General features: G+C 35.7%; 1 pseudogene; it reads right to left on the reverse strand.

The window, feature by feature from the left end:
* Positions 1-571: 571 nt before the first annotated feature.
* LOC143559187 (protein SHORT-ROOT pseudogene) lies at positions 572-2,500 on the reverse strand (annotated as a pseudogene).
* Between the last annotated feature and the right edge of the window lie 23,779 nt (positions 2,501-26,279).

The following is a 26,279-nucleotide window of genomic DNA, read 5'->3' on the forward strand; positions in this document are numbered from 1 at the left end:
TTCCTACATTTTTAATAGATAATTGACAGGATAATTACAATTAGCAATTAAGTATTGTCAATGAGATTTAGTTTAACTGGAATTAGAAGGAAAGTGAAAATTTGGGCTAGAGTTTTGGAGATCGCAAGGTCTTAAGTTGAAATTCGATCCCAATTGGGTTTTACCGCACTGGGAGGCGACAGGTTTTCCTGAAACAGGAAATGATGGACTTGAACTACCCCACGCTGTCTCTATTATTGCGGACATATGAGATCGTTTTTTACCATTAGGCTATTCATGAGTAATTTGGCTTTATTATTGCAGACATATGAGATCGTTTTTTACCATTAGGCTATTCATGAGTAATTTGGCTTTATTCATTAGTTGCTCAAATTAAAAAAAAAAATGTAAGTTAGTGAAACCCATGTTAGATAGCAATAGCGATAAATAGTCCAACAAAAGCCACAAGCGTTTAATTTGATATTCAAAAGGAAAAATATGTTACTTTCACTTGCTATTGCTATTCAATCCAAGTCAAACCCAATTCTTGAACCAACCCTAAAAAATTAATAAACAAAAATAAATCGCAATTTTCTTTCTTTCTTTCTTTTCCTTCCCAAAAGTGAAAATGTCATAAAACCCACTCACACCGTCCCATACGCGTGCCACCGTCAGCTTTTTCATTTTTTTTTCCTTTTCTTTGTTTTTTTTACTTTTTTCCTTTTCTTTTTCTTTTTTTAGTGGATGTCCCCATCATACCGGCTTCCATGCACTCGCCCACACCACCGCCGTCTCCTTCCACGACAAGAATATTCCGGCAGCCGGCTCCGTCGTATTCATCGACCACCCATCCCTATACCGCCTCAACAACGCTCGAACGTCGTCGCAAACCTCCTCGCTATACGACACTGGCCGAAACCCCCTTGCATGAAACCTACTTGACCATTTCCTCGCGGTCTCCCGCCTCTCCGCGGAGTCCGCGGGCGAACACGCCACCAAATCCATCACCGCCCGCCCCGCCGCCCGCTCCAGCATTAACCGCTCGTTACTTGTTTTCGGGAAATTCTCGTCTAACGCCTCAAAGTAAACCCGAAACCATCTCAAACACTCTTGAAAACCTCTTACGAATTCGAAGCCGTCGGTTCCGATATCCAAGTCAGCTTCTTCCTCTACCATGGTTATTATTTTGGGGTTCAACCCGCGAAAGGTTGAGATTAAATAATCCCTCCGGTTATTATTAACCGCACGTAGCGTCCCGTTCAAGTTAATGGCCACCGCTTCGTCATCTTGAATGCATAAATGACTGATATTCAGCTCTGATAAGTCACCGGTGTGGTGGATAACATTGAATTTAAAGGGGACTCCCATTAACCTTGCGAATTTCTCCATCCGGTTTCCGATCTCTCTCATCACCTTCTGTACTCCACCACAAGACACAGACACCGCGTCCCCATCTCCCAGCTTGGTGGGGACCACGGTGGTGAGACGGAGATGTGGCGTGTCGTCGGTGCGAGTAGCAATGGCCTCCAGTAAGGTAGGCCATTGCGTGCAGAAGGTGTTGCTGACGTCGATGATGTGGAGCTTGCTTTCGCCGTCGAAAGCCTCCATGATCGCGCCGTTGCACGCCACGTGCCCGAACGTCGTCCAAGGGCTGACTTCTTGGAATTTGAGGACTAGTTTTCTTGTTGACTCGAAGGAGCACATTTTTTCCGACGCTGATGATAAAGTCCGGTAGGTTCGGTCACCGGAATCCGTCATCCTGCTGAATAGGGCTTGGAGGAAATAAGACGTAAGCTTTTGATCGGTATCACCGTACGGGGAGCTAAGCTCGTTAAGCATCCACATCAACTGCTGAAGCCGGGAAGTGTTGTTATCCGCCACGGCCCGGGCGGCGTCTAGAAGCAAATCGGAAGCCCAGGTGTTGCCGGAGAAGGAGTTTGAAAACTCCATGGTGATGTCCCGTGCGGGTGAGTAAGAGTAGTTAATATTGGGATCGGAAGACTGTTGGTGGTCGGAGGAGAAGCCATAGTGGGAGTGGGTAGCGGTGGTGCTGGTGGTGGGAGTAGGTGTGTTGGAGGACTGGTGGTGGTAGGGTGGTTGGGAGGAAGAGTAGTAGTGGTGGTGTCTAGAGGAAGAAGAAGAGAAATCTTCTTCATCCATGAAAAAGTTAAAGCATTCTTCTTGGTCTTGTTCTTGTTCTTGATATTGATTTTGATATTGATCTTGATCTTGATCTTGATAATAAAGAAAGTGGGATGATTTGGAAGTACTGCTTGAGTTGGATGTTCTACTAGTGGAGTTGTAAGAATGAGGGTGAGGGTGATGGTGGTGTTGTTTTTGGTGGCTGACAAGCCTAAACAAAGCATCCATAACAACTAGACATAACAAATTAGATTCATGAGATCTATAAATGGCATGCAAATGCAAGTGTGTCTTGTTTTTAATGGGATTTGGAACAAAATGGATATGGAGAGAGAAGAATTGAAGGTGAAAGACTGTTAATGTATGGTTTTGAGTTCTCATGCAAGATGTTATAATTTGGTCAAATTTTTAGAAATAATGATGTTTTGTGCCTTTTAGGTAATCAATCACACTCCCATTTTTAAAAACATGTAGGGTTAGTGTGTTGTTATCTTCTACATAAATTAATTCTTGTGGTTTAAGCAAAATTTAGGGTTTTCTTCTATAATTATCTTAAATCTAACATGAATCAAAGCTCTACTTGATTAATGAAAGATCGATGGATTTGTAGTTTCTAGTTATGTTTAGACTTAACTCTCTTTCTAGTTTCTTAAATATGTTTCATAATTATTATGAAGAGATAAAATGTGACTAGATCAAACAAGTGAAGGATATACAATGTGTTTATACATGACTAACAAATGAAGTCAAATAATAGGTCTAACAACTACCACAATGTAAAGGGGACAACACAAGTTGTTTATGTTCTAGAAATTTTGAACTTTTCAAATAAATAATTTTCTCATGGTCTTTTGGAATTATGTTCTACAACTTATATGCATAAAAGTAAGACTACTTTTTGTAGGAAATCAACATGCGTTTCAAACTTATGAGTGATAATTAGTTTTTATTTTAACAAAACAAATAATCACAATGTTAAGTTCAACAAAACGATGATAAAATTAGCTTCCAATAGTCTTCATAACACAACTTTTGTTCTCAAGACACATATAAAACGATGTGTATACTATTATTAATTATTATCTTTATTTCATTGTATACATTTACCTAACGGTTCTAGTAAAAGACATGATGTATCCGACAGAGTGGATACTAATACTAACGACATATCAATCAAACAAAAAGGCAAATCTCAAGTATAGCTGCTATATACGAATTGAAGAACAATGGGTTTCCAAACCAAAATGATATGCATACTCTTTATTAATTCCCTTCCTACACATGTATAATTGATTCATGTGTAAGTAGGTTTTTTCTTATATCAACTTGGTTTTTGGACGGATTTCAGGTCATGTCGGCCCGGTTTCGGCTTGACACGGGTTCGGGTGGCGACGTTATTTTGGTTGAAATAGGTTTCGACTTGGAGTGGCGAAACACGTCCCAACCCTGAAACCCATACGGACCGGAAACTCGTCCTGACCCGAAACGTGTTCCAACCTGAAACCTGTTCCGACCAGAACAAAGTAAGTTTTTTATTAATCGACTCGTTCGGACTCGATCTTGCCTGACTCAACTAGTTTGTCAGCATTAAGGGCAGGGGATATAAGAGCATTCACATCATATCCCCATTTCTTATATAAGGGTTTATATAAGTGGAGTATAAAGAAAATGTAGTAATTTTTTCATATATTTGAAAGGTTACGATTCCACCCTATTAAATTTTAAATATTTTTTGTAAGTGCTTCTGAGTTGAGGAAAGAGAGAAGTTGTTCCAATTCCATTAACAAGTTTACAAACCAAACATACTATTGATTTTTTCAAACAATCCGTTCCATTTTCAATTCAATATCCAATTCAAATTCATGTTAAAAGATTCCGTAAACCGAACGCCCTCTTAGTATTAATGGTGTCATTTTTATTATATGGGTTAAGTTATAATAGAAAGTATAGTTTTTGTAGGAAAGATAAGAAGTAATCTTGTCCATTGATGTGAACATGGAGGGTTGAGATTAGTTTAGGGGGGTATCAAGTGTGAATACAAGGTAAATGACATAAAAGGAATAACACGTTTGTTGACTTTCTCTCTCTACATACAAGGCACATGCCAAATTCCCCCATCATTTTTAAACGTCCATAACTTTTTTACGGCGTTTTTATAAACAAATTCACCATAATAACGAGTGTATTTTTATCTTTTATATGAGTACCATATTGTAATATAAAAATTAAAAAAAATTAACGGGTTTTTACAAATTGTGTTTTTTACCAAATTGTGTTTTACAAATTTGTATTATACAATAGTATTTTTCATTGTGTTTTTTTTTTCATTGTGTTTTTTCCATTGTGTCATACAATTGTGTTTTTTATTGTGTTTTATCATTGTGTTTTTTTTTATAGTGTTTTTTTCCATTATGGTTTTCATAGTGTTTTCCATTGTGTTTTTTTGGAATTTTCCGACCAGGTGGTGGCGGTTGGTGACGATTGTGGTGGCGGTGGGCGGTGGAGTGGTGGTGGTTGTAGGAGATGAGTGAAGATGTAATTGGGTTTTATGTAAGTGGGTTTTTGAAATTAATGTAAGTAGGTTTTGAGATTAAAGTTAGTGTGTTTTGATATTAAGGTGTTAGACTAAAATACCCTCCTTCCTAACCTTCTTAGAAAAATCAAACTTCCTATTTGAACCTAACCCTTTATTATATAACTAGTTTTTGTCCCCGTATTACAGTGGCTGTTTTTATATTTTTCGTTTCTAATATTTTGAATGTATTTTTTTGAATTTTAGTTTATTTATTATAAGAAGTTAATAATATACTTGAACTAATTTTGATCTATTTATGTTGGTATGTTCATTTTTGAATGAAATTTTGAACGAATTATCTCCTTAATTCTTATATTTGTTCTTTTATTTTAATTGGTTATAATTTGGATATCATTTTGTGAATCTTTTCATTTAAGTTAAGCTTAAAAGAAAAAAGAATCGTTTATGTAACTAAATCCATATTGAGAAATTAAATTAGGGTTTGACGATTAAAGTTTTTCAAAAATAAATGAGATGTTATACCCCGTTTAAAAGTTATCCGGGTTTGATGAGACCCATAGCCCGCTTATTTTCTTTACTATAAAATTGTTTCTTAATTGTGAATAATATTTTTTTTAATCTGATATTAAATTTTAGATCCAAACCCTAATTTATAGGATTTGCATATCAAATATTTGATATCCATACCAATAAACTAATATTTGATGAGATTAATTTTTAATTTAGTGTGATGTTATAACTCGTTTAAAGGCTATATAAGTTTTGTGAAACTCATACCCATGAATTCGGATCAACGAATTAGACCTTCATGTACAAATGAAAAAATCTGGTAGCTTGAGAGTAGATAAGGAACGACCAGAGAGCTTTTAGAAGTTTCGTTTATATATATTTAAGATTTTGTCTAAGTTTGCTTTGAGTATAGCTCTCACTTTTTCATTTTTCTGCGCAAGTTGAAATTTGGTGCGGGAACTCGCTGGATAGGAAGAACATGATCAACTGAGACCCAGTTAAGTGAAAAAAAGGTTTTAAATTTGAATTAATCATGTCATGATGAGGAGTACTGTGGTCGTAAAATCATTGTAAGAACCTATATATAAGCTATTTCTGAATTAAATTATGATATGGTCATGCTCGGATAATTACAATAATGGCAACAGCATTTAAGGAGGTGATTAACAACTAGATCTCCTCAACAAATTGGACCGTTAAAATATATGATGTTGATAAGCCGGTTGATCAAGACAAGACCAAAGTTGTTGAAGATTGATGAGTTAAAGTTACGGGGGAGTTTATTGAGAAGCTTCTCACATGAGAGTCAAGGGGAGTTTGTTGATCTGTTTTTTACGTTGGTTTAGATAATTGTTTATCGCCATAGGATTAGTCATTGATGTAATTATAGATGGTTCATTGTTCGATTTTTAGCTAAAAAGAGTTAGATATGGTTCATATTTTGTGATGAGTTTGGGATTTAGGATGGAAAGTCCACCAAGCTAAAAGGCTCATTCTCACCATATAAAGGGAATTTCTTATAGAATTTCTTTAACGCTTTGAAGATTGGTTTTTTCGGGTTCTCGTTTGAGAAACGAGCTTGTAAACCATTGTGGAAATCCAAGTTTTATTAGTGATATCATCATATTCTGCTTCTACTCATTTTCTAGCTTTCACGATTTTGATTTAGACATTGGTTTGGTGTGATTTTCGCTCACCCAAATCGTTAGATACAAAACTTAATTCTTGTTATTTGTGTTCTACGAGGACCCTCAACGACCCTAAGAGGAAGAAGAGGAGCAACAATGAATGGAGCGGTGAGCGAGGTAGGAGCAGGATCCATACCCATGCTATAGTGAGGGTGATGAGATGGTGATGACTAGCGGTGAATGTCATCCATACCATATAGCTTTTTATATTTTAGAGTATTTAGTTAAAAGGACAGATTCGTCCGTTCAATAAAAAGTTTCTATTTGAAATCGAAAATTAATATAAAATATTTCTTAACTTTTCATATATATTTGTCAAGTCGGTAAAAGTTGCTAGACGTACCCTAAGCAGCCGACTGAGGAGTTGGGAGCACTTGGTAGAGTACTCAGAGAGTACCCGGACATGGTAAATATAAAAAAAAATTTAATTTTAAGATATTACATATATGTCAAAATAAGCCTAGTTCACATAAAAAAATATACCACTAGCCTACTCGACACCGCCTAGCCCAATATTTTACAGACTTTCGACCGACTTGGAGAATACCCTAGCTGACTCGGCGCCGCTTAGCCTGACTTTTGACCGACTTTTTGGGCAACTTTTGACCGACTTGTAGTGTACCCCTGCCTACTCGGCTCCGTTAGCCGACTAATCTGACCTACTTGAAGAAAGTCACCTTGGAAGGGGTCCAAGGACCGACTACTCACCACCTAGGCCGACTTTTACAACATTGATATTTGTACTAATTTATAACCACATGTATTACACGGGTTGAATATAGAAAAAAACAAATAATTAGTAACTGATACAATTTTCAAACGTCCGAATAAAGTTTGTCATGTATGTAACAATATAGACACTATTTAGATTATAAATTTCATTTGAATGATACATGTAGCTTCACAGACTCTCATTTTGTCATATAAGTTACCGTTTTCTATGCTAGATTATCGACAGAATTAGCATTTTTGGCATGATTATTGAAGATTCAACTATCATCAAACTCTTCCATGTAGGTTCTTGATGGACTTTATATTGGTAAACTTCGGCCAACCTTAACTAACAAAACAAACTACAAAATTAAAGATTTTGTTTATTACCAAATTTAAGCTATTTAAAATAGGTAAATGGGTTTAGGCGGGAAAATAAGGATGCAGAGACATCAAAGAATGATGTGTGACAGAAAATTTAGTGAATAATATTAGCATGAACGATATAATGCGAATCAGTTTGTTATAAGTGCATAACTAACGGGGTAAAAATTATGATGTGCTACATCCCAAAATATTAGAAAGCGTTAAAAAGGGCTTATGAAAAACTGACTTGAAAAAGTTAAGAGAGTGAAATACGTTTAAGCGCTTAAGTGAGCTGAGCCGAACAGGTTCGGTTCGGCGAGCCGTCCTAGAAAATAAATTCTAGGTTCAAGAAAAAGGTCATTAAATAAAAATTACAAAGACGGTGATAACATTTGTTTAAGGTTGGAGTTTTAGAGTTTATAAAGAAAAATATATGTTTTTCCATTATAATTGGTTTAGTTATGTTGTTGTCATAAAAATATCGAAGTTGGTAACTTTTATTTATGAATTGGGTTTTGATATTTGTTAGTCAAATTTTATGAGTTCCGCCGTTCAAGAAAGTTAAACAGGCCTAAAAAGTAAGAAAATAGATTTAAGCGAGTGGTTCATTTTTAATCGAAACCGAACCTGGTTTTTATGGCGGGTTCGATTCCGATGTGATAAAAATGTTATTCTTAGATTATATCTTAAAGAGTTTATGTTCTAAAAAGATACATGTATAAAATATCCAAACTTTGTCCAAAAAGTAGCTTAAGCTAGTTGAGTTCGTTTTTGGTAAAATGAATACCGTTGTCAAATATTTTTTGTATGGCATATCGTCCTAGACGAACTAAACTTGTAGAAAACTTACATACTAACTTGAGGAGTAAACACAGGACAAAAAGGTAAAACTTGAAACTTGGAACGGTTTGACTTTTTGAAGTCAAAGTTAAGCAAAACACTAAAGAGAGCTCAAAAACAAGCAATTTTCGTAATTGTGAATGTAGCAAATTATAAAGCATATATATGGAGTCCAATTAATAGGAGAATTGGTCCATAGGTGTTTCAATTAGTTTGAAATTGGTCAAGAACTTAATTGCATTGAAAAAGTCTTTAAAACTTTTAACAAAATCATAATTTGAAAGTTTTAACAGAAGAAATTGATCAATGGATGCTAATGGAGTCATAACAAGGATAATTAAAAAAGAAAAAGAATCAAAATGATGATGAATTAGCTTGAATACTCATTTTTTAACAAAAATTCGTTACAACACGCTTGGTTACATATCGCGACGGCCAAGGGTAGCTCCGTCGCATAGCGCGACGCAAACAAGATCGTTGCGTGTTCTTGACTGCGTCGCGTTACGCGATCGACCCAGAACATCATTTTTTTGTTTTTGACAAAAATGGTCCTTGGACTTTGTTTTAGATGCAAGAATGGTTCGAAATACATGAAATTCAACTTGTAAAAATTTCATAACATTCCCATAACATAACATAACATGCATAAATACTTGATAAATGCTCCACTTTATTGATAAACAAATATCCGAATTGAAAAACGAATCGGGTAAACAGATTCAAATACAAATACAAATTTTGACAAATGACACAGCAAATGCTACATAACAAGTAGAAGTCATGATTAAGGGTTCCGGTCTCGGAAGAGACGCAACATTGCGAGCTCTTTGCAGAAGTGGTTTATTATTAACTTTCATACAAGATGTAACCTCTATACCCACATATTGGCTTTAGACCTCAGAAAAAGAATAGGCATGTAGAAAAAAATTGAAGAGATTTAATAGCAAGAAAACAAGTGAAATAAATGAGTCAATAATGAGATCAAATAATATTATTATGGTTTGAGAAAAACTAGAGAAATAAAAAATTGAAGAGATTTTAATAGCAAGAGAACAATGAAAATTTAACAAGGTCAGTTTTTTTTAACAATCAACGAATAAATTCTGGCTATTCTAGGTAAACCATTGGCTAAAGCAATCGCAGACAGTTGGATAGCCCAAGCCTACCATCTCATGTTCCGAGGAAATCAACTACTCGAAGGCCCACTGCGCCAAAACCGGTTGGGATGAGATTCAAACTTGAGACCTTGCAGTTTGTAGCCCAAGGTAGTATTTGGTATGCATGAATGACAAGATTAATGCAATGAGTCATTATGAGGGAATGGGAAAAAAAGATATTTAGTTGGTCAATGAAATTGAATTAAATATTACACATGGAATCTCATTCCATTAAAAGCATTCATTCGCACCGCTCCTTCTTTTTTTTTTCATTGTATTTATCTTTTGCCATACTCCCTCGGCAAATTACACGACAACCACTGCCGCTGCCATCGCCTTCACCACTACCGTTATCTCCACCACTACCATCTCCACCACCACCACCTAATCGCCACCACCACCATCGCTTGAACACCGACATCATTGACACCACCACAACCACTGTCGTTGTAGCCACCACAACCATTTTCACCACCATCGCCATCACCACTGTTGTCACCGCCTCCTTACCACCACCACCATTTTTGCTACATGACCATCACCATCCCCATCACTACCACCGTCGTTGTCAACACTACCATCACCACCACAACCTGACCCCCAACGTTATTATCGTCACTACCACCACCGCCACCCTCACCGCCACTATTATCACCATGGTCCACTCATTGTCACTGCCACCTAACTACCACTGTCACCAACACCTTTGTCGCACCATCGTCGTCCCCACCACCACTATCGTCATTACAATTTTTTATTTTGGCAATTTTTATTTATTTTGAGATATGAGTATTTTTATCATTTCTATTCAATTTCCGTGTTTTTTTATAACTACTAGATAACATAAAGTAATAATTCATTCTATTTCTATATGTTAATCAAACTAGGGATGAGATCGGTACCGAAAATCCCGATCTCGAAAATTATAAATTCTTGGTACCGGTATTGAAGGTAAAAATTCAGAAAATACCGGTACCGATACCGTACCAGTCCTGAAACTCAAAACTTTTGTATCAATTCGGTACCGGTGGTATCAAATCGGTACCGGTACCGAATTTGCCCATCCCTAAATCAAACAAAATAAAGAAATATTAATTATTCATTTCATTCATTCTTCTATTTCATTCACCCTTTATTTCTTTACCAACCAAACATATATTTAAAATCTTTACTTCCCGTCCAATACGCTCTGATACCAATTAAGATAAAGTTTACTGGCATAAGAAATTAACTATTAACAAAATTGTAATGTATATGATGCCGAAAGGTTTTTAGTTTTAGTTTTGTATTATTATATTAGTATAGTTACTTTAAATATATTTTCAATTTTTTTGTACCTTTCGATTTTTATGAAATTTCGAGCATTCCATTGTCACGTTCTTGTTTCTACGTAAATATTGATCTAATTTATTTTTTTAAATTCGGGTGATCTAAGCACAAAATATTATTTTATCATACATTTTACTTTTCGTTAAACTTTTACTATATAATATTATTAAAAGATATGAATATGTCAACGTGACGTTATTATATTTTATCTATGTCACGATATAAATTTCTCTCAAAACCAAGTCGTGAATTGTAGCATACAAGAGATTGAAGGGTACAAACTTATCAAGCAGTTCACGAGCTACTCAAAATCGGATTGATAAAAAAAACACAAAACGAGTAACACATTTTTCAGCTCTCCGACCATGAGCCTCTAACAAAGCTCGTTTAGGTAATCTGCCCGAGCTCGAGCCTTGTATGGGTAGGTTGTCTTGGTTCTTCTAGCCATAGTGAGCCTATTTTTTTTTAAGTCCTACTTTTTTTGTGATTATGTGTATTAATTTTTCATTGCATAACCAAGCTCGAGCAGACTCGTTGGCTTGTTTAATGTACTACATGAGCATGACCTAAGCTTAGGCTCATTTATTGTTTTTTTTTTATTTTCTCAAAATTTATAAAAGTAGATAAAAGCGTATATGAATTAATCAATATATATTAATGGACGGAGTCCAAACCTGAAAAAACGACTCACGACCTGAGATCGAGCTTAAAAAGCAGCCTTGCTCAAGCTCGAGCTTGGCTCTGCTCGCTTACATCCCTAGATTGAAGCGCAAACGAGTAGGCCTGTAAATGAAACGAGCTAACACAAAAAAGTGTATGTTCGTATTCTTTTATTTAACTTTAAACGAACACGAACACTTAATCAAACAAATATTTGGTGTTCCTGTTCGATTGTTTAAAAAATGAACATGTTCGTGTTCGTCTATGTTTGTTTATTTAAAATCTAAACAATTGAACAAAGATAAACAAATATTAGTGAATATATATGAACATACTTAAATGAACACAAACGAACATAAATGAACACAAATAAACATAAACGACCATAAATGAACATATATGAACACACATAAATGAACATGAATAAACGAACATATACGAACATTCAGGAACATAAATGAGCGAACGAAACATGTATTCATGTTCGTTTGTTTAGTTAAACGAACACAACTTTTTGCTCATGTTCGTAACGGTTCACGAACAGTTAGTCGAACGTTCAGTTCGTTTACAGGCCTACAAACGAGTACTCAACGCCTAGGTGCGACTTTTTCAACCATGGCTCTCATAAGTCAAACAACCATAGTTCGAGCTCGACTCTACTCGCTTACATCCCTAGATTGAAGCACAAACAAATTATTTCAATTTTATAATTACCTTTGAGTACATATTGTTGTTTAGTTATAACTTTTAAAATATGTTTGGTATAATATTTCAAGTATGTTATTGTGACGTGCTTATTTTTTCTGTATTTGTTTTACTTAAAACCAAGTTGTAAAATAGTAATGTATAAGTGAACAATGCACAAACGTACATGTTATCAAAGCTGTATTCACAGTTTAGTGTTTGGTTTATATGTAAGGTTAAATCGTTTACCCTTTCATTATTCTAAAATAAAATATAACGATTTATAAAATTACAAATATATCGTTGAACATGCTTATTTTAATCTAAGCTTTGATAAAAAAATCAAAACCAAAATGGCCATTCAATTTTCCTTTATAACTTTTAGTAATTTTTATAAAGTTCTAAATATAGTGTTCAGTTCAAAATTCTTAGTGTTGCATCTTATTAAAAGCGAAACACTCAGTTTGGTTAAGGATCAATTTCAAATATTCGAAAAACGAAACTGAATATGTTTATTTAAATTTTGATTTGTTTGACTTCCCAACTTTCCGAGTTATAACTCGTATCGCTACCAGTATTCATTTTTATTGTTTTTTGATGAATGTAAGTCATTTAGGTTTTCTGTTTCTGTTGCAACAGCAAGTGTATGTATCGTGACGTATCAACCCAATAACAATTTAATTATTGCATGCGTAGCTCGAGCTAATTCCACAAAGAATGAGAGGTGGAATGGAATGAATCATTGTGGAGGAATGAAAAAAGAGGTGTTTATTTGGTCAATAGAATGGAAACAACCATCACACAAAGAATCCCATTTCCTCAAAAGCATTCCATCCCCCCCCCCCCCCTATTTCTTTCTTTTTTTTCCATTCAATTCCCCTTTCACCCTACTCTCTAGACAACACCATTTGCCCACTACCACTACCACCGCAACATGACCACCACCTAACTCCCGCCACCACCACCATCTCCGACACTGCCATCGACACCACCGTTGCATGATCATTGCCCCCACACCCACCACCGCCGTCACACCACAACCTACGGTGGAAATGTCGGAGTGCGAACCATTGTTTCACAACTCACAAGTTACTATCATACAATTTAAATATGACAATATCTGATTTATTTATTAAATTTAAATTTTCATTCAAATACACCATGTTCAAACAAATTACAAACAATTCCTAAGAAACCAAATATCTCAAAGTACTGAAATCAAGCACAATAGTCTTTTATTAATTTAACTTAATGTATCTCTAATGATTCTTCACCTTAGCTTCAAATCAACTAATAACTGCATATGTGTACAAAATAATATAGGCTTGTCAATACAAGGTTGACAGAGAAAATCACCAGTTTTGAAATAATAATAAAAATATAAGAATAAATGAGCAAAACTGATATTGTGAGTATAAATCAATCAAACTATGAGCAAGTAGTTGGTGTCATTTGACTATTACCTAGCAAATCGGGCTTTGGTTACAATTGTTAGGAATTCGGATATTGCAAAACACACACAAACACAAATAATCTTCAAGAGAAATTATAAATGAAGATGACATGCGAGATTCACGTGGTTCGGTCGGCTGACCTACGTCCACGGGCTGCAAGCAGGATACTTTTTATTATTGCTTTCTCCCTCACTCGTGATGATGATGTTACAAGTACAATGAATATATAGAGATCATACTAGGGTTTACAACTTACTACCCAAGAATTCTAATAACGGGCCATAATTAAATAATATGGGCCAGGCCTGTTGTAACGCCTTGGCTTTAAACGGAATACGCTCGGGTGCAACTTACAGATCACTCATAAGCTCGTAACACTATTACTAGTGACAATATATTTATTTTATTCAATAATTTCGGACGCACACAAATAGTTCGATAATGAGACAAATAACATTACATCGAAATAAAAAAAATATTATTCATTTTAATAAATTCTAAGGTCGGTCTAGTTCTCTTGTCCTGGCACTTCATCGTATCAACCTGCAGCACGTTTAAAATAATATATTTTGTCAACAACACATGTTGGTGATTTTTCATAAGTTTTTGCATATATAAATATATATAAAATTCGTGATTCAACGGTCGTTATGCAATAAATATTCAAAAATAAAGTAAATGAAATCAAATAGTGTCGTCCTCCCGTTCATTTAGCCGAAGCCGTAGAAGTCGGAGAAATGAGAACCACCTTACGTAAACAACCAAAGTCGTAACGTTAGACGGTGCAGGTACGTCCCGTTGCACCCTCCTACTATGTGTAGGCGTTTGCGTTTGTATAAATTCAACCATAAAAACAGTAAACACGTTGCATATAATTCATGTATAATCAATCATAAACAAGATGCGAGAATAATATTAACACGAACGATATGTGTGAATCGGTTTGTAAACAATTTCATAACTAACGAGATAAAAATTTGTGACATGCTACACCCCAAAAATATTAAAAGCGTTAAAAAAAGGGGTTATGAAAAACTCACTTGTTAACTTAAGCGAATAAAAGCGAACTATGCGTTTAAGCGAGCTGAACCGGATGAGTTCGGTTCAACGAGCGGCCCTAGAAAATATTTCTAGGTTCAAAATAGGATTCAATGTAATAAAATGAAACATAAGACTTAGACAAATTCGGTTGTCGGTTTAGTGTATAAGGCGTGGTAAGAAAAACATATATATTGCCTTTATAATTGTCCATTTTTAGCCTTTTTGACGAAAATATATAAGTGAGTTAATTTTAAATTATTTATACAAATTTGGATCATAATAATGGTTAGTCACATTATTTTCTGACTTGTTAAAAATATTATTTTTAGTTGATGTGATGAAAGAGTTAGTTTTTAGATGTTGGATATATAAAATAACTAAACCGAATCGAATAAACACGTAAGCGAATCAAGTTTTTTTTTTTTTTAAACTAATACTAATGCTAAATTAAGTTTAACATAGCATTAAGTTTCTAAATGATAGAACATGCATAAAAATAACAAAAACATACCCGAGGAAAGAACATAAAAGATAATAAGAAAAAGTCTTGAACTTGATCGGTTTGATTTTATAAGTCAAAGTTATGTAAAACACCAAAGAGACCTCAAGAAGAAGGAAATTTGGTAATTATGGATGTCACAAAGTGAAGGAAGAGAAATGAGCTCTATTTATAGAAAAAAAAACAGTTAAGGGTGTTTCAATTTGATTAAGTTTGTTAAAGAATTTAATTGTTTTAAAAAGTCTTAAAAATGTTGAATAATAATCATAATTTAGACTTTTGTAACATAGGAATTTTGATTAAAGGAGATTAATCTAATCATAAAAATGTTAACCAAAACATAAAACTAATAAATTGGGCCATAAATTGGATTGAATGCATGACTTGAATAAATAACAAAACATGTTTAAAGTTTGTAATATGGAACTTATGACAGATTAAGAAAAATAAAGATATAAGATGCATAAAAGATATAAAGATATAAAGCTATGAAATGAAACTTGTAATTAGTTGGATTGTAATAATGAATTTTAACATCATAAATAAAATAAACAATCCAACTTTATTAATAAAAATGGATCCGGATTTTATTGAAATTTTAAAATGGTGCGGGTTTTGGGTTTGAAAAATGACGAATGTCACACCTGCCACTAGTCTTTATTTAATTAATTTGCCACAAAATATGTCTTCTAACCCGGGCCCAATTGAGCCTCCATAAATCCAACAATCTCCCACTTAGAGGCTTGATAATCTTCAAACTGCCATCCGATATGATCACTTGTACCTCTTGTAATCTTCCTCGTCTTTCTGGTTGCATTTGCCTTCTCATCACTGAACCTGAAGGCATTGAAGCTCTCCTAGCTCCAACACATCAGTCATGGCTACAACTGTCACTGACTGCCGAATCCTGGAATACCCACTTACACTTACACGAACTGCCGCATCCTGGAATACCCTAAGAACAAAAAACATTCTCCATAGTTAACAAGTAATCTTCTAGAGAGACTTTAACTGTTGAAATACTGGTTCTCTTAACCCACTGTCTGTTAACTCTGGCTAAAGCTTTGACTGATTGACTGTCAGTGCTCCCATTGCCACGAAAACTGTTGACTGGTTTCTCTGAACCTCTTCTAGCACTTTCAACCTGAAGCTAACCTGTGGCTCTGGATTTATCTCCTTCAAAACTAATATTCTTCTACCCACTAGACTCTGTGAACCAGACTTTGGTCCTTCTTCTGAACTGGGTCGATCACTCCCTCAGATGATAAACTGACCATGTACAATGAACCTCTCTTTCTTCCTCGAGCTATGACAAGATTTCCCTTAACAACTTTCCACTGCCCGTTCCGAAATTTAACATCATGTCCCTGTTCATTCAACTGCCTAATAGAAATCAACTTTTCTTTAAGCTTGGAATCACTTTGACATCCTTCAATGTTCATGAACCAGCTGAAGTAACTAAATTCGTGTCACCCGTGCCCATAACATCAAGAACATCATTGTTCGCCAGCCTAACCTTACCAAAATCACTTTCCTTCAAATTCTGCAATGCTTCACTACTGTGGGTAGCATGAAATGAAGCACCAGAATCCATGACCCAAGAATCAACATTACCCTTAACACAAAGAAGTAAGGCCTCATCCTCTAAGTATTCTTCTGTAGTGTTGACTTCTTACTTTTCATTCTTATCATTCGGACACTGATTCCTAAAGTGTCCCACCTCATTGCAATTCCAACATATCACATCCTTCCGAGTCCTAGACTGATTCCTTTTCCTGTTCCCGCTCCCTTTACCTATGTTATTTTTCCTTACTCTGCCGACATGCATTAAATCACTCGATGATTCACCTGAATTTCTTCGCCTAGAATAAGATCCCCTGAATCCCATCAAAAGTGAACTCGCTGGTAGAACTAGTAATCGCTGTAACAGTTCCTGACCAACTATATAGCAAAGATGATAATAGTAGTAGAGCCTGAACCTCATCCTCGAATTTGATACTAGTTGACCCAAGTCTTAACAAAATCGAGTTTAATTTGTTGATGTGTACTGTAACCGAACTTCCTTCTTTCATTTTCGTGTTTACTAGTTCACGAATCAGGAAAACCTTATTAGCTGCCGAAGGCTTCTCGTACATATTAGACAATGCATTCATTATCCCACACGCTATGGTTTCCTTCAAGATGTTGAAGGCAACATCCTTTGATAACGACAATCTAAAAACTGCCTTGGCTTTCTTATCCAAAGTTTCCCACTCGTCTGGTTGTATCTTCTCCGGTCTTTCACCCAATACCATGTCCAAATCTTTCTGAAACAGCAAATCTTCCATTTTCATTTTCCACCAATCAAAGTCTTTACCATCAAACTTCTCAATATGAAGTTTCCCGTTCTTAGCCATTATCTCAAACTAAGAATTAACAACTTTGGATCTTGGTAACTATATCAAGGAATGCCCGGAGAAACAAAATAACCCCCGAAAATCACAATAAAACCACCCGACTAAACTGCCCGACAAAACCAAAACCCGATAATCAAAACCCGCTGCAAACTCACGAACCAACCCCAAACCTAATAAATAATCAAAAACTGAAATGAACAAGTAACGCAAACCTGTTCCTAGGTTTTCTTTTAGAAACAAAAAGAAGAACTGCGAGCGACAACCCTTCTGCCTCGACTTTCTAGTCCGATAAAACACACTAGTAGTCAGCGCTTCTTAAGACTTCCTTTTTTTAACTTTTCCATCGGTAAATAATTAGACTGATTCTTTCTAGCTTCTATTTCCAATGAATAATTAAATGCTCTATGCTTTGGTTTTGTAATCTTATTGGCAGTGGTAGTAGAATATTGTAAAAACAAATCTTTAATTGCAATATTTAATGTGATCACAGTTATCTCAATGAGCAAAAACAATAATAATATTATAAAGCAAAAGAAAGAAATTTGGATAGTTAAACCATCAATCACTGGGCCTTTTTTGCGGCTATAATCCGCCAAACAAAAATTTCAAACCCTATATCACACGGTACTCTTTCCACTCGTGGTCGTGTTCTCTCGTGTGTAATCGTAACCTTTGCTCTAGATAGCACTTGTTAGGAATTCGAATATTGCAAAACACACACAAACACAAAAAATCTGCAAGAGAAATTATAAACGAAGATGACAAGCGAGATATACGTGGTTCGGTCAGCTGATCTATGTCCACGGGATGCAACCAGGATACTTTTTATTATTGCTTTCTGCCTCACTCGTGATGATGATATTACAAGTACAATGAATATATAGAGATCATACTAGGGTTTACAACTTACTACCCAAGAAATCTAATAATGGGCCATAATTAAATGATATGGGCCAGACTTGCCATAGTCTTCATTTAATTAATCTGTCACAAAATATGTCTTCTAACCCGGGCCTAATTAAGCTTCCATAAACCCAACAACTACAACGGTCGTATGATCATACTATAATGTGATTATGATAGACCTCTTCGAATGCGATAAAGTAAACAACTAAGCAAATAAGCAATTAGCATTTAACTGATCAACACACAATATTCAACTTTGATAGTTGTGTATATATAATATAAAATATATGTAGGTACGCATAAATCTCTAAAACAATTGTCAAAATCAGTAATAAAAAAAGGGGAATAATTTCTCACCTTGACGATTAAACGAGTAAACCAAGAGAAGGAATAAATGAGCAAAGTTAACACCAGGAGTGATCAGACCCAAATAGACCCGAGAATTATACAAAACAAAAGTTCAAAACCGAGAATATAGCCACTGGAAGCAATCCAAACGGATGTATAGAACTCCGGTTATGAGATTTTAAGTAAATAAGTGAGCTGGCACCGACCATAATCCAAACTACGAGTCAGGAGTCGGGTTGTGGTCAGTACACTCAAAATCTTAAAATAAATATAAAAGTCTTCTGTTCGGAAAGCTATTTCCTACCAGAAGTGATTGAAATCGATTAGTCAAATTTGTTAACCAATTTGCCCTTTAACGGGTCGAAGTCCAATTGACCCAGTAAATCCCTTCAATCTCTGAAATTGATTGAAGGTTATTGATTATTGAATAAAAATGAACTAAATTGCAGAAGATAACTGTCACACCCCGTTAAGCGAATTGCGGAAGCATAAAACGGAAATGCAACAGATACAACTGGTATCAAATACATTGTTCATAAAGAAGCATTACTAACTAATTTACAATATATTATATCGTTCTAACATCTTTTACAAACTAGGTGATACAATCAAACTGGTTCTTCAATTACTTTACTTCTAACTCAAATGCCCATGACATCAATCACCAATCAGACACGTAACGCACAGGAAATTACTTCTCATATCCGATTACCTGAAAAGCATGTTAAAATAGGTCAACTACGAATAGTTGGTGAGTTTCATAAGTTTAACGAAATCAGTTCTGCGTACCACACAGTCAGAATTTGTATGTACACTCGTATGTAAAAATATGTATTTACGTTTGTATAAATATGTACAGCCATATCCTTGTGTGTGCATATGCACACATGTAAGTTTATAATATAAATTCGAAATTTCGGTAAAATCGTGATTGTTTGTTCATACTATCTGTTTCCAATTTCCGTGTTTAACCAACCACTGTGGACCCCCTTCCTCCCACAACGGTTCCACATAAACTCAAACACTGTGGCCCCCTTCCGCCCACAACGGTTCCGCGTTAACATCAACCACTGTGGTCCCCCTTCCACCCACAATGATTCCACGTAAACTCAAACATTATATAGTGTACACGGAAATAATTAGTATATTCTACACATAGTATTTCCTACGGCTAATCACATAGCATGTATATAGACACATATACACATATAGTATTTATCACGTATCACCAAATACCGTGGCTCCCCATCCGCCCACAATACGCATATTCACATTATTTTCTTAACATTCATGTCATAATCAAGTTAGTTCGTTTAATAAGTTGCAGCAGAACTTGGATCATAGGCCATACTCAACTTTAGTTTATAAGTTGCAGCAGAACTTGGCTCATAGGCCATACTCAACTTTAGTTTAGTAAGTTGCAGCAGAACTTGGCTCATAAATATACAGCCATATCCTTGTGTGTGCATATGCACACATGTAAGTTTATAATATAAATTCGAAATTTCGGTAAAATCGTGATTGTTTGTTCATACTATCTGTTTCCAATTTCCGTGTTTAACCAACCACTGTGGACCCCCTTCCTCCCACAACGGTTCCACATAAACTCAAACACTGTGGCCCCCTTCCGCCCACAACGGTTCCGCGTTAACATCAACCACTGTGGTCCCCCTTCCACCCACAATGATTCCACGTAAACTCAAACATTATATAGTGTACACGGAAATAATTAGTATATTCTACACATAGTATTTCCTACGGCTAATCACATAGCATGTATATAGACACATATACACATATAGTATTTATCACGTATCACCAAATACCGTGGCTCCCCATCCGCCCACAATACGCATAATCACATTATTTTCTTAACATTCATGTCATAATCAAGTTAGTTCGTTTAATAAGTTGCAGCAGAACTTGGATCATAGGCCATACTCAACTTTAGTTTATAAGTTGCAGCAGAACTTGGCTCATAGGCCATACTCAACTTTAGTTTAGTAAGTTGCAGCAGAACTTGGCTCATAGGCCATACTCAACTTTAGTTTATTACTATTGTGGCCCCCTTCCGCCCACAATAGCCCCATAATCATCACAGACCACGTTATCCCCATGGCCATTACAGACCACGTGGTCTCCCAAATTAGTTATGTTTAACATTACATAACGTGTTTGTATAAACATGTTGTCACGTGTAATTTCATTATGTTTTGCAATTCGTATTATCTCCACTCAATATATCAATCAACGATAATAATCATCTTTCATCAGCACGTATTCAATCATTATGTTTGTAGGGACTTTTCATATATAAATATTCAGATATTTTATATCCTGATCCGTTTTCAGATAGATAACGTGTATAAACATGCTTTCCACCCCAAAAGTTCATAAAATAGTTTAAAGAGTGAGGTCATGAAACTCACAGTTTTGTAGGCACTCAGTGCAAGGTCAGCTCGGGGTTCGTTTCCCTTGCTATCACTTAGTCCCTATAGTCCATATTATAATAATATTAATATTTTAATATTATTATAATCTCAGTACTAAACTGGGCTGTATAACTAATATGGGTATAGCTAGAACGCCCAGAAAGTGGCAATAGGCTTAGGTTGTGATGTTGTTCAATGTCTAATACTTAAAACCGAACTTGGCTTAGATTCCCGTTTTCCCAGTTGGGCCAAGTTATTCGTTTACGCGTTCAGAAAACAGTTATGGGAAAATAAGCTTGGGTAAATGTATTGGTTAATAAAATGATTAAGTTATAAAGAAGGATCACATACTGGGGTTCCGGATTAGCCACGGGGCCCGTTTCCGTTTATTCAGTTTGATTTAAGAAGAAACGCGCACAATCTATCCGGATTGTCAAGGTTTTTCATAGAAAAGTTCGTTTTTACTTAATTAGTCCAAAAATATGATTTTTGATCACTCTTGGTGTTTTGATATTCCCGCAGGTTCGTTAGTCGCGAACTTGCCGGTTTTTATAAAAACTGAATTTGTTTAATCTTTAAATTAGTATAATTAATTAACCGTTAATCATTAAATTATGAAAATTTAGCCACTTATCAATTAAAATATGTAGATTTTTATAAAAATATTTCTGGAATTATTTACTGATTTATTAATTTATAAAAATTCATTTTATCAGCTATATTTCGCCTGAAAATCGTCCGTTTACCCCAAAAAATTTCCAAAAATTCCACAAAAATTCCTGAATACTCAAATCATGTCCCAAAACAACCTGTATTAATTCCAGAATGTAAAAAGCTTGTTCAATATTCTTTTCAGCCCAAATTCGGCTATAAAAATTCGCACGAACGCATATGTACAAAACACCTTTAGATTTCTCCAAATGATCTCAAAATTCATATGTGATCAAAACACATCAAATCTGAGTTACCAAAAAAATTTCATAATTTTTGGAGCATTATAACTATTTTTCCCCATTAAATGTCCCAATTCGGTAATAAATTCGCCAAATATTATCGGATGGTCGAAAAATTACCAAATTTGAACAGGGACTCAATGACATGGTCCCTGATGTCCCTGAGGCCTAACAATATACACATCACAACCTTAACCTAAACAGCCCGTAAGCGAGTGTTTCGGCATTACCTTAGCGGTTTTGGTTCGTTTCCGCCTTTCTAATCAACTTTTCAAGCTCTTGTGCTCCTATGTAGGCTAGGTACAGGTCCTATATCACAAAAAAAGCAGGTTTCATCAATAAAACAGCCCTTTAACTTAGGGTTTCGGCTAGTGCACAAAAACGAACTTTTGAACCGTAAAAATGTCGTTTCAACCCTTTAATCCGTGTTTATGGCCAAAAAAACTATCAAACCAGGTTCCTCACCATGTGTATGATCAAAATATATTTATGGACCATTTTTAGGGTTTTTACATGGTTAGGAATGATTTTTGGCAATCAAGCTATGTTTATATGGTATTAATCGAGTTTAAACGAGTTAAACTTAGCCAAAAAATGAAGCTTTTTACCTTGTTCTTGCTGGGTTTTGAGAGGACCAGGTTGTTCTACAGATTTCTCCACACTTCAAAACTATCTTGGACTTGTTTAAATATGAAAAGGGTTTAAGGGGGGAAAAGTCTTCTTTGGCGGGCTGGGCTTGTTGGGCCCCCTTTTGGGCCCATTTGGCCCACTTTTCTTGATTTACGTGCCCGAACGTGAAATGCCCAGTCCAAATTTATTTCGGGTTTGGTTTTTGGCGACAAAAATATATCGGGTGCGACAAACGGAGCGAAAACGAGTGTTTTTTGGCTAGTTTTGTGTAAAATTATAAAAACATACCATACGTTTGTAAAAATCGAAAATATTTTCACGAATTGCTTAAAACATTTCAAATAAGTGTTTGGTAAGTCTTTTTCGGCTTAACGGATGATACAATGCTTGGTTTGTAACTATCTTTCGCGTTTAAGTCCATAGTGGGTAGTTAAACGAACATGTTTTCGTTTAACTAGTTTGCTATCATACTAAGGCCTTAATATCAGTATTTTGGCTTATAATAGACATATATCTCGTATAGATGGCCCCTCAGGATATATGGGTCATAACCAGAACCGTTTGGTTATTCGTTTGTTCGTTACGCAATAAGCGGTTAAACGCTTATTCGAGTTTGTAAGTACTAAGGTGTACTCGGTTTTACCACGGATGTCACAATAACTTACCCAAAAAGTACCTAGAACAACAAGGAAAACTGAGTCAAAGGTTGGAAAGCGTTAAAGTCAACTGATAGCTTGTTCTTGATGAAGAAAACACTTGAATCTCAAATGGTAAACAAGAATCCGATGGATGTAGAGAGAAGACAAATGAGAATAGGGTTTAGGATGTAGTTTTGTTAAATTATGCAGAATTAAGACTTACTAAATCAAAAACCAACTCGTTTAGGAAAACGAATAAAGGAATTGTGACTAAATCAACCCATATCAATCAAATGATTTCGAATTGCTCAACAAGAAATGAATGTGTACAAGTTTACACATCAGATTACATTTCTCGGGCCTTAATTTTAGTGATTATGGTCATTTATGGAAGGATTTTGCATTAAACGAGAATCAAAAACAAAATCTGCTATTCAGTATTACTTCGCGCTATGCGAAAGGGAGAGTTTCACCAAATTTTGATTTTTGACAGTTTTAGTCCCTGAAGTTCAAAAAATGCATTTTTAGCCATTTTAAGCAATTTTAAGATTTTCTAAGGGTTATTTTTCATGTTTTAAAGTTATGAAATTATAAAATAAGTTAAACACAATAAATAATAATAAATGCATGATTTTATTGATATGAAAGATCCAAATTACATCCCAAATCAGGTAAACAAATACAAATATGAATAGGAAAAATCCAAAATGCTACAATATCCCCTACTTTTGGGAATTTCATCCCGAAATTTGAGGATTAGCTGTAGAGAAAAGATGAGGATACTTCAACTCCATTTGATCGCCACGCTCCCAAGTAAACTCTACGCCTTGTTAGATTCCCAACGAACCTTAACCAACAGTATTCGACTTCATTTGGTAACTTTGTCCTTGTGGTCCATGATCTAAACGGGTCTTTCAACAAAATGTATGGTCTCATCAATATGAACTTCATCGAGGGGTGTTTGAAGATTACCCTCGGTAAGACATTTCTCGAGATTCGACACATGAAACACTGGATGAACATTTGAGAGTTCAAGAGGAAGTTTGAGTCTATAAGCAACGGGACCAACTCTATCGAGGATTTCAAAAGGACCAACAAAACGAGGAGATAACTTTCCTTTCTTTCCAAAACTAACCACTCTTTTCCACGGAGACACTTTAAGAAGAACTCGATCACCAACACTGAATTCCAGGGGTTTCAGTCTTTTCTTCACATAATTCTTTGACGACTACGAGCGGCGAGAAGATTTTGACGGATTTGAGCAATACGTTCGGTCGATTCTTGTACCAATTCCGGACCGGTAATTTGAGATTCCCCGGCTTTGTTCCAATAAATCAGAGAGTGATATTTTCGACCATAAAGGGCTTAGAAAGGTGCCATTCCAATGCTCGAATGAAAACTGTTATTATACAAGAAATCAATGAGTGGTAAATGAGAATCCCAATTGCCCCCAAAATAAAGGACATAAGAGCGAAGCATGTTTTCTAGAGTTTGAATCGTACGCTCGGACCGACCATCGGATTGCGGATGCTAGGCACTACTGAGATCCAAACAAGTTCCCAAAGCTGATTGAAGTGACTTCCAAAAACGAGAAGTAAAACGACCTTTTCGATCGGAGATAATGGTTAAAGGAGTCCCATGATGACAAACAATCTTTTCCATATACATTCGCGCCAGCTGATCAACTAAATACGTTTCTTTGATGGGTATGAAATGAGTAGATTTAGTCAAACGATCAATGATCACCCAAATACTATCATGCTGTTTTCGGGTCGAAGGGAGCTTGGTAATAAAGTCCATAGCAATATCTTTCCGCTTCTACTCGGGAACGGGAGGTTGTTCGAGTAAACCAAAGGTCGATGATTCTTGGTTTTTACTTAGAATGTGTGAGACATTTCGAGACATAAAGAGCAATGCCTTTCTTCGTTCCGGGCCACCAATAGATGGAACGAAGATCTGCGTACATTTTATCCTCACCGGGATAAATAGAATACTGTGACTTATGAGCTTCGTCCACAAAGAATGCGCGATGATTTCCATGATCGAGAATCCACAAGCGATTAAGACAGTAGAGCAAATCATTGGGCTTAGATTCCAACTGAGTTTCCGGACCACACGACATCTCGTCATACATATTGCCTTCGGTGACGGATTAGTGTTGGGAATTAAGAATACGCTTTTCGAGTTAACTTTAAATAAGAACGCAAGTAAGAAGGACGGATTTGACTAACCTCTTTTGACTGAAGGTGTCAGCCACGACATTCGCTTTACCGGGATGGTAGTGAATTTCGCAATCATAATCGCTGAGCAACTCGGCCCATCGACGTTACTCATATTGAGTTCCTTTTGATCAAAAACATGTTGCAGACTCTTATGGTCGATAAACACTACGCATTTGGTACCATAGAAATAGTGCCTCAAGATTTTCAAGGCGAATACGACGACACAAAGTTTGAGATTGTGTGTCGTGTAGTTCTTTTTGTATACCTTGAGTTGTCTTGAAGCGTATGCGATAACTTTGCCTCGTTGCATGAGGACACAACTGAGACCTTGATTAAAAGCATTATAAAACATGATGAAATACTCATTACCTTTGGGAAGAGCAAGAATAGCAGCATTGCAAAGCATGCCCTTTAGGTTTGAAAGGCTTCTTCTTGCTTTGACCCCCACACATAAGATTTACCCTTGTGTGTTAAAGCAGTGAAGGGCAGCGCAATCTTTGAAAAATTCTGAATGAAACAACGGTAATATCATGCCTGTCACACCCCAACCTAAAGCAGAAATGTCAGGGCGCGAACTGATTGTTCACAACTCACAAGGTACTATCATACAATATACAATATGACACGAACCCGAGAAATCAAAAAAGAAAGGTGCGGAT

This window comes from Bidens hawaiensis, unplaced genomic scaffold, assembly GCF_021521415.1.
Source record: "Bidens hawaiensis isolate Kalapana, Puna unplaced genomic scaffold, B.hawaiensis_p1.1 tig00019786_1, whole genome shotgun sequence".
Taxonomy (NCBI): domain Eukaryota; kingdom Viridiplantae; phylum Streptophyta; class Magnoliopsida; order Asterales; family Asteraceae; genus Bidens; species Bidens hawaiensis.